Source organism: Vanessa cardui, chromosome W (genome assembly GCF_905220365.1).
Source record: "Vanessa cardui chromosome W, ilVanCard2.1, whole genome shotgun sequence".
NCBI lineage: Eukaryota > Metazoa > Arthropoda > Insecta > Lepidoptera > Nymphalidae > Vanessa > Vanessa cardui.
In genome coordinates, this window is record NC_061153.1 from 4,835,370 (window position 1) to 4,846,062 (window position 10,693).

Genomic DNA, 10,693 nt, shown 5'->3' on the forward strand with positions numbered 1-10,693 from the left:
AGCTCCCCACAAAACTCCAGACACTGCTCTAAGGGCATTAATAGATTTTTCACATTTCTTGGCTAAATAATCAGAGTGTGAAATTCCGTTCAGTCGTTGATCGAGAATAATACCAAGAAATTTAGTTTTGTCTACAAAATTGATGCGTTGACCCTCATAAGACAAATTGAAGGAAGGTATATATCTCTTTTTAGCAAATATCACTGCTTGACTTTTGGCTGTCGACGGCGATAAGCCATGGTCAGAGAGCCATTGGGATAGGTAATGCAAAGCAGTGTTTAATCGGAACGTTAAATTTTCAATGGAGCTAGATCTAAAGTACAAATGATGGCAGAAATATTAGGAATTAAAGCTGGATTAGGATGAGGAATGAGGAAACAGGGAAAGAAAAGAGATGTTAAGGGCTCTGACAGCAACAGCATTAATATGCTGGCTGGGAAGGGATAAGGGAATTTGGGAAAAGGGGAGGGAGTGCCGTATAAAAATGGCACTCCCTGCATAACCATCATTTCTGTCATCTCTCAAACAGGAGAAGCCTGGGACCCGGAATCGGGATCCAGGGATCAACCATGTTTCAGAGACGGCAATAATGATAGGTTTATGGAGGTTAATCAGTGAGAGGAGTTAATGTTTTTTAGGACGGACGCTCTTGCAGTTCCATTGAAGGAAGCTGATTAGGGCCATTGTGAAGGATTGAGAATAATTGACATAAGTCTTGAGCAACGTTGGACGGTAAGGGGATGTCGTTACATGTTGAAATAATACTAAGAAGTATTTTTGTTAGCATTTCTAAGAAGTTAGGATTGCTACTAAGAGGATTAGGGGTGTTTTGGTTGAGAGCACAACCGTTAGGAGCAGAAGAGGGACAATTACTAATGATCGACTGGTGGGCCTGCTTATCATACCCCTTACCAAGAGGTGATCTTGGGCAAGGAGTACTGATAACAGTCTTCCGATAGGACCTATTAGTTGAAGGGATAGGTTGATTTTGGATATTTGGAGAATATGAGGGAGGGGTAAACATCTCCTTTGCAATCTCTGCATAGGATCTACGAACAGGAGGGAACCGAGAGGATGCTTCAATATAAGATATGTTATCCTGAGATATAACAATTTTAATTGACTGTTGACGGGAAAACTCAGGACAGTCCTTGTCTGTTGTATAATGGTTACCAGAGCAGTGTAAGCAAGTGGCGTTATCCTTACTTACACTACAAGACTCACCTGTGTGGGATTTGGCACACTTATAACACCTAGGTTGAGATCTGCACTGTGTTTTAATATGACCATAACGACAGCAATTAAGGCATTGGATGGTCGGAAGTTTGTAAGACTCTACTGGAAGGGATATATGGTAGGAAAAAACTTTTGAAGGAAGTATTTGCCCTCTAAAAGTAATAACAACAGATTGGGTAGGAACCCATGTTGTTACACTGTCATTAATTGTCTTTCTGTTTAGTCTTCTTATTTTCATTACTTCACCACATCCAGTGGGAAGTTCAAGTGACATAGCAAGTTCTTCCATCGTCCAGTCCACGGGGATACCCTTAATCAAACCCATTCTGGTTACATTGAAAGTCGGTACAGTTGCTTTATACTTGCACATTTCAACGATAGGATTTGCCAGAAATGAGTTTGCTGCTTTAGCTGATGAAAATTCAACAGAAATTTTGTTTCGACCTATATTTTTAACACCATCATTAATAATTCCTTGAATTTTATGTGTGTGCAGAAATTGTCCAAATTTAATTGCTCGGATAGTAGTTCCTGAGGCTGGGTCAGACACTTCCCGGGACACTTGAACGATGAAAGGACCCTTGTCATCGTCAGAATATATTTTAGGGCCTTCAGAGAAGGATGGGTGAGTATAAATTGTTTGAATAGAGGGATTTGCCGAATTTGGATGAATTAATGTTTTTTTAGGATTAGTATCGGAATTAATTGATTCGTCAACTTGGCGTTTTCGAGAAACAGGAGTAGAGGTAGGACAAGGCGTATCAGTATTTGTTTGTAATGAGCCACCCGGATCCGGGGGTTCAGGCGGAGGATCAACCTCCATTATAAAACTTACAAGCTAAAAATTATTAATATACTATAAATACTTACAAGATTTAAAAATATTAGTAACACCACTTAACCCAACTACCAACTAAAGCACTATTAACAATAAAATATACTACAAAACTAAACGTAAACACTCAGAATCTCTAAACACGTGTGTTAACCAACGCTAACGCAAGCGAAAAAAAAAAACTTAATAATACTTGTTTGATAAATAGCACTAGTCATTGTCATTGCATATGACATTGACATAGAACACTGTGATGTGACTTTTGACACTTGACAGTGGCAGTGCATTTATAAAGTTTGTCACATAGTTCGCTATATGTTTGGTTGTGATTTTTAGTTTTAATTTGTTTTTTCTTGTTCTTATTTAGATATTTTTTTGTGCAACTTATTTGTTATTGTAATTTTGAGTGGTGTGCTAAATGCTAAGTAGATTTTTTTTTTCATTTTAATTATTAGTTTAGTTTTTCTTTTTTAATATCTAATATATATATATATATAACTATATATATATATATATATATATTAGATATTAAAATCTAAATACTATATATATATATATATATATATATATATATATATATATATATATATATATATATATATATATATATATATATATATATATATATATATATATATCTTTAATATTTTTATGTTATATATATTTTAGCTATGGATTTTGCCGATCAACTGGATATTACTTACTTTTCTTCTAGTGACGAATTTTAGTGCTGAAAGCGATGGTACGCCCGACCTTCTGTTAAATGATCAATTACAAACTATATTTTCTCCTTTTCATAATAATCTCAATATTGTTCATATAAACGCTCAGAGTATCCCTGCACATTTTTCAGATCTTTCAGAGTGCTTCAGTAATAGTCAAGTAGATGCCATCCTAATTTCTGAAACTTTATTTATTTATTTCTTTATTTATAAACACTTTATTGCACACAAAAGCAAAAGATACAGTGTACATAACATTACAAGAACATATAACAAAAAGAGAAGCGTGCAAAGGCGGTCTTATTGCTTAAAGCAATCTCTTACAGACAACCCTTTAGAGTAAGAATTTGTCTGTAGGAAACGGGATGGTGCAAACAAGCATGTTTTATTCTTAAAGAGCTAAAAATTAATTTTTAAATAATACAAATAATATATAACAAAATATATATATATAAGTTTAATAAATACATATGTATTATATATACCAAATAATTATATAAATAAAATTATATATATAGCAGAAAGTTATACTAAACATATAATAAAAAATAATAATAATAATAAAACTTACGTACATAAAATATAATACTTAATAAATAAATACTAATAGTATGATAATATAGGAAATAGTATTTACGCAGATTGAATAGATAAATAATACTTATGTAACCTATTTTTAAATATATAAATTGACTCAGATTGACGAATTTCGGCAGGGAGCGTATTCCATAGCTTTGCAGCTGTCATCGTAAAGGATTCGCTATAGAAGTGGGTATGAGCGACCGGCAGTGACAGTTTGTTGTCAGAGCGTGATCGCAGTTCATGTGGATAGCTGACGTCAGTACCCACAAAACAGAACCGTTCCTTCAAATACGCGGGAAGAAGAGGATTGTAGAGGATAGAGTAAAGAAGGGATAACATGTGCAAGTTGCGACGATGTCGAATAGTAAGCCACTTAAGTTGCGCCCGATATTCGGAGACGTGATCAAATTTCCGTAGACCAAAGATGAATTTGATGCAAACGTTCTGTAACCTTTCTAGCTTATTGAGTTGGTCCTCAGTAATGTTTGTGTAACAACAATCTGCGTAGTCCAAAATAGGAAGTAGAAGAGTTTGACATATCGTGATTTTAGTCTTAATGGGCAGAAAGTGTTTCCAACGTTTTAACAAATGAAATGTGGCGAAAACTTTTCTACTGACTTCAGCAACTTGCACAGTCCAGGATAATGTATTATCGATAAGAAGACCAAGGTTTTTAACGGAACTGCTAAGTGACAGAGGCGTATTGTTAAAGATGATCGCAGGTAGGTTGGCGTAATCAACTTTAGTAAGTAGTTTGGAGCTGCCAATAATAATGACCTGCGATTTATCTGGATTTACAAGAAGCCCGCACGTCTTGCTCCAAGTACAAATTTTATGCAATTCCTGATTCAGCCTCTCAATAGCCCCTCCGATACCTGATAAGGGAGCAGAAACGTAGACCTGCAAGTCGTCAGCATAAAGATGAAAGGAAGACGAGAGGAGGTGGGATACAGTATTAATAAAAATTGAAAATAAAAGTGGAGAGAGGACACTGCCTTGAGGAACACCAGATGAGAGAGATTGGAGGCTGGATAATTTAATATTAATCCGTACACGTTGCTGACGACCAAACAGGTAGCTACGAAACCACTCACATGCATCGGAAGATATATTAATCGACCGAAGCACTGCCAGCAGGAGATCTAAATCAACCGTATTGAACGCATTACTGAAGTCCAATAATGCCAGGATACTAACATATCCGTTGTCCATGTTAAAACGTATATCGTCGCATACTTTAAGTAGGGCAGTAGTAGTACTATGACCTCTCCGAAATCCTGATTGGAAATCAGAGAGTACATTGTACTCTGCTAGATACTTTGTTAATTGAAGATGGACAATACGTTCTAACACTTTAGACAGAAATGGAAGAATAGATATTGGACGAAAGTGAGAGAAAGATATGGGATTTTTGTTTTTGGGAATTGGAAGGATATAAGCTAAACGCCAAGTGGAAGGGAATTCGATATGGTCAAGGGAGAAATTGAAAATGTGAAATAATATAGGGAGAACATAATCTAACACAGCAAGTATCATTCTACGGTTGATTCCATCACATCCCGTGGCATCGGATCTTATTGCAAGGATGTTGGCCTTAACGTCACTAGCAGTAATTGGGGAAAAGTGAAAAGAGGGTCTGTTAGGAATAGGCAAGGATCTAAAATGATTCAAAGTACTAATTAAATCACTGTTGTTCATTAGGACAGTACTAGCAAAAAATCCGTTCAGAGCATTGAGATCAACAGTATGAGGGATCCTGGTTGCTTGTCGTCCAATACCTAGAGATTGTAGGAATTTCCAGGTCTGAGAAGAATTGCTGTTCTCAATCTTATCTTGTATATATTTACGTTGAGCATCTCTACATACTTTACGGCACCGATTACGTAAACTCTTATATTTCACGAGGTTGTCAATAGTTGGGTTTAATTTAAATTTTGATTTAGCTCTGTCACGCTTCTTCATTAACTTCCGAATGTCCTGAGATAACCACGGTGCAGGTAGGTGTTTGAGCTTGATGGGACGGAAAGGAGCATGTTTATCGAAGAGATCATTTAGAGAGGAGTTAAAAAGTTCAAGTTTCTCATCGATAGTAGAAGCGTTTAAAATTGAGTCCCAATTGATACCACTAAGATCCTGCATAAATTTTTCGTTGTCAAAATGTTTGAAGCTTCGACGCATGACCACAGTGGGTTTAACTTTCGGCGGACGTACTTTGTATGACAGGTATATTAGGTCATGGTACGAAAAGGCTTCAGCAGGTAGTTGTCCGTGAATTTCAACATGCTCCAAGGATGAAACAAAGGATAGGTCAAGTTGGCTTGGGATGCAGTTGGGAAAGTAATGAGTGGCATTGGATGGGAGAAAATTTAGATTGGAGCTATTAATTATGTTCAATAAGCGCTTGGCACGAGCGTCATTTTTGATGAGGCAGGTATTGAAGTCGCCCATAATAATAGCATGGTTAACATTAGGCAAGGAATTTTCCAATAGACTTTCGAACGTGTCGAAGTAGTTTATGTGGAGCGAAGGACTGTAAAAAACACCGAGTAGTATCTTAATGTGTCCAAATATAACCTCAATGAGTATGTGCTCGGCGGATTCAGAGTATTGGGAATCGGATTTATTCAGGACAGTGAAAGGAATGTGGTTACGTAAATAAATAGCAACTCCTCCGCCTCATTTCCAGTTCGATCATTGCGGATAAGGTGAAAGTTAGGTAATGAGAAGGAGGAAGAAGGAAGAGATGGCTTGAGGAATGTTTCGGAGATAAGGATAGCGTGAATATTAGAGTTGGCAAAGGAAGATAAGAGATCAGGATAGTGAGCTGGAATACTCTGCGCATTCAAATGAACAATATTAAAATTTTTTGGGAAAAGAGAGAAGGTTGAATCAAGAGAAGAGGAAAGCGGGATGTAAGTACTATGAAAACTGTCAGCCGAAGAGGAAAGTGATACAAAAGTGTTATCATCGTCTGAGTCAATATTCAAATCAATATTATTAATACTCATACTAAATAAATATAAATATATATATATAATAAATATATTTAAAATAATATATATGTATATTTAAACAAATGTATATAACCCGTAAAAGCTAATTTTATCAGACAAAAACTTACACTTACCAGCACTAACACAAGTGGTCATAGTTAAATGCATGAAATAAAACAAAAACAGTGCAAACAGCAACACCAAAGCATAGCAAAAACAACAACAAAAAAAAAGAAAAAGCAAAAGTAATAAAAGCAAAACATAAAATATTGAGGCACAAAAATCAATCAATGGATAGATAATAATTTAATCTCCTCGCTTAGTAGTTAGGTATAATCAGGGAATATTTAAACGATATGGAAACAAATGACTTAAAATGAACAAGTGCTTAAAATGAAAACAAATAGGTATTAATAAAAAAAAAAAAACAAATAAATTAAATTACATTAATTTACAAAATATATATCTATATTTTACCATGAAATAACAGTAGATATATGGTATCCATATTTCTTCTTAAAACGGAACGCTTTTGTTTATGGCTCAATATTTGTTTACTCTGTAATCTCATTTGTCAGTTTGACCTTTGAGTTTGACAGTCATTAAAAAGAATGACGAATGTCGGTATCAGTAAACAAATAAAAGAATTGTGTTCGATGAATTATATCGCGAGTTGAAGTACTGAGATTTAATTATTATTACTCTGTAATTCGAATGAGATCTCACAACAAGCACACACCGAACAATATTATTGTGACAAGTAACTAAGATAAATAAATAAAGAGATAAGCGGATAGAATTATTGCAACCGTAATGAAACAGATAAACAAACACCGCAGAAGCAAAATTAATATAAAACTAAAATAAACTAGGACACAAAGATAAGGGATAATTAATAACATAAAACAAAAGAAAATAAAGTATTACTTTTTGGCGGTTCTTTTTGGCCTGATGTTGGGGATTTTCAAGTATTTTGATGCCAGGGTGCCGCAGCTAGTAGAAGCAGTAGTATTTACCTCTGTGATGTCGGTGGATGAAGTTAAGGACTTTAATTCAGCCATCGTAGAAATCCTCTTCTTAGTGCCATGTGACTCTAAAACTACCACAGTGCCATTCTTAGTCCAGCACTTTGTGATCCCGAATCGCTGACGAGCCGCAACAAAAACCTCATGACGTTCTTTAGTGAGGAATTCAGATATAGTAATACCAGTATTCCTCAAATTGGTTTTACTGAACCAGATCTTATTTCTAAGGTCAATATCTCGGAATTTGATAAGAACGGCACGTGGCTTGTCAGAGCTGGAGCGGCCGAGACGGTGACAACGGCTTATATCTTCCACTTTCAATTCGGGGATTTTTAGATGTTCAGAAAGAATCTTAACAGTACCTGACACCAATTTTTCTGATTTGCTTTCCTGAATGCCGTGGACAAGAAGAATTTTTCTACGGGATTTCATTTCTAACTCATCATACTTGCCAGCCAAAAGCCCAAGTTGTAACTGAAGCCCCTTTAGAGCACCCATAACAAAACTTCTGAAGACACTGAATTGAGCCGCAATATTGGAAGTAGGACTTGTGGCCGGGATGGAAGCACTTTGAAGATTTTTTTGAAACTCGGCCATTTTATTATCAAAGTGATCTCTGAGTTCAAATATTGTGTGTTTTAAGGACTCCATTGTTCTGCTGCTGTTTTATTGTTTGAACAATTGGAAAAATTTTATGAAAATTTTTATTGTGAATGCGATAGGTGTTTAGTGTAGACTATAATTGTTGTCATTAAAGGAATGTAATACTGGTAAGTGACAAGACTTTCACAGCATATTTTTCATTAATTTAATTAAATAAAACGAGAGCATTAAAAAACATGAGTTCACTTATTTCACACCTACCCGCGAAAAAGCTTTCTTAAAGCCTTCGCTTCCTTCTATTCAATTTACCCTACCTGGATACAAGTTGATTAGAAATGACAGAACTGGAAAAGGTGGTGGTGGTGTAGCAATTTATTTGCGTTGCGACATTCCCTACAAAATTATATTATCCTCACCCACCCAATACTCCGAATCAGCAGAATTCCTTTTTCTTGAAATTGTCCTAGCCCACTCCAAAACACTTCTAGGTGTTCTTTATAGTCCATCTATCCATATTAATTACTTCTCCACTTTAGATAATATCCTTAATAACCTTTGTCCTTTATATGATCACCTTCTGCTGATGGGAGATTTTAACACCTGTTTGCTGAAAAACGACAGCCGTTCTCGTAAGCTCCTTTCAGTTCTGTCTTCCTTAAACTTGTACTCTCTTCCCTTGTCTGCAACACATCATTTCCCTTACACAATACCTTCTTTACTTGATCTTATCATTGTTTCCCTTCCTGACCATGTGGCTACGCATGGTCAAATCCCATCCTGCTTTTCCTATCATGACCGTATATTTATTTCCTATAAAGTCCATCCTTCCAAAACTAAGGCTCCTTACGCCATTCGTCATTCGTTGCTTTAACCAGATTGACATAAGTAAGCTTAAAAGTGATGCAGTCAGTATTGAATGGGCGCAAGTCTTTAATGAAAATGCGATGGATTTAAAAGTTGAAGTTTTTAATTCGAAATTAAACGATCTGTATAACGTTCATGCTCCCATTAAACGTATTCGAATAAAACATCGTCCTGCGCCCTGGATTACTCACAGTATTAGGGAAATGATGGCTAAGCGCGACAAAGCTAAAGCTCGCCTTAAGAAATTTCCAACGGTTGATAACTTAGACCGGTACAGATTGTTGCGCAACCGATGCAATAAATTATGTCGCGAAGCTAAGCGAAGGTACATCCACAACACTATCGACAATTCCGACAGCAAGCAGGTCTGGAGTTTCCTAAAATCTTTCGGCATTGGTAAAGTTCCTTTTTCTGGTGACAATTCAGCGGATCTGAATGCATTAAACTCACACTTCTCCACATCCCCTGTAACTTTGGATGATTTCACAAAAACAAAAACCATTTCGGATTTATCCAAATCTATATTACCGCTATGTTCTTCATTCTCTCTACAGCCAGTTACCGAAGATGATGTGAGGAGGCACATAATGTCCATTAAATCAGCAGCAATTGGTTGTGACCTGATTTGTTCCAGAGTGATCCTTCTCATTCTTCCTGAGCTCCTGCCAGTACTGATACATATATTTAATTTTTCCATTAACTCATCTACCTTTCCGTCAGTATGGAAAAATGCTCGTATCATTCCTTTACCTAAAATATCCCACCCTACTTCCCCATCACATTATTGCCCTATTTCAATCCTTCCTTTCCTATCTAAAGTTCTGGAACATATCGTTCATGAGCAGTTAGCACAACATCTAGTCTCTAATCGTCTTCTGAATCCTTGGCAGTCTGGGTATCGGCCTGGACACAGCACTGTAACAGCGTTCTAAAAGTAACAGAAGACATAAGACACGCTATGGACAATCGCCAGCTTACTGTGGTCGTATTACTTGACTTCAGTAATGCATTTAATTCGGTAGACTTCGGCGTTCTGTTAAGCGTGCTCAGGTCATTAAATGTTTCTTCCTCTTCGTGTAGCTGGTTCGAGTCTTATCTTCGAGGACGCTCGCAGTGCATTCAATTGGGTGAGCTTCACTCAAATTGGTGCAATCTGAAATCGGATGTTCCTCAAGGCGGTGTTCTATCTCCTCTATTATTTTCTATCTTCATTAACACTATATCTGCGGTAATTTCTTCTAAGTTTCATCTTTACGCTGATGATCTACAACTGTATCACCACTTTAGTGTTGTGGATGCTACAACAGCTATTGCCGGGGTTAGTGAAGATCTTAGACGTATACACAGCTGGGCTGAGCGGTTCGGACTTGTGCTAAATCCCACGAAATCACAGGCTTTGGTTATTGGTAGTCGTAATATGCTCAAAACTTTAAACCATATTTCTCCTTTGGTGTATAACGGCATACCAATTAATTATACCGATTCCGCTAAAAATCTAGGTCTTCATTTTAGTAATGACCTGTCCTGGTCTAAGTATGTCAACGAGGTAAGTAAAAAGCTTCACTTTTCTATTCACTCCCTAAAAAACCTGCAGTACTTCCTTCCCATCAAAACTAAAATTCTTCTTGTCCAGTCTCTTCTGCTACCTATCCTAGACTATGCTGATTCTTGCTTCCTTGACACTTCTGAAGAACTACTTAATAAGCTTGAAAAGCTACAAAACCTTTGTATTCGCTACATCTTTGGACTCCGCAAATTTGACCATGTCTCAAAATATCGAGCTGAACTCAAGTGGCTTCCTATAAGACTTCGCAGGGATACTCACGTTTTATG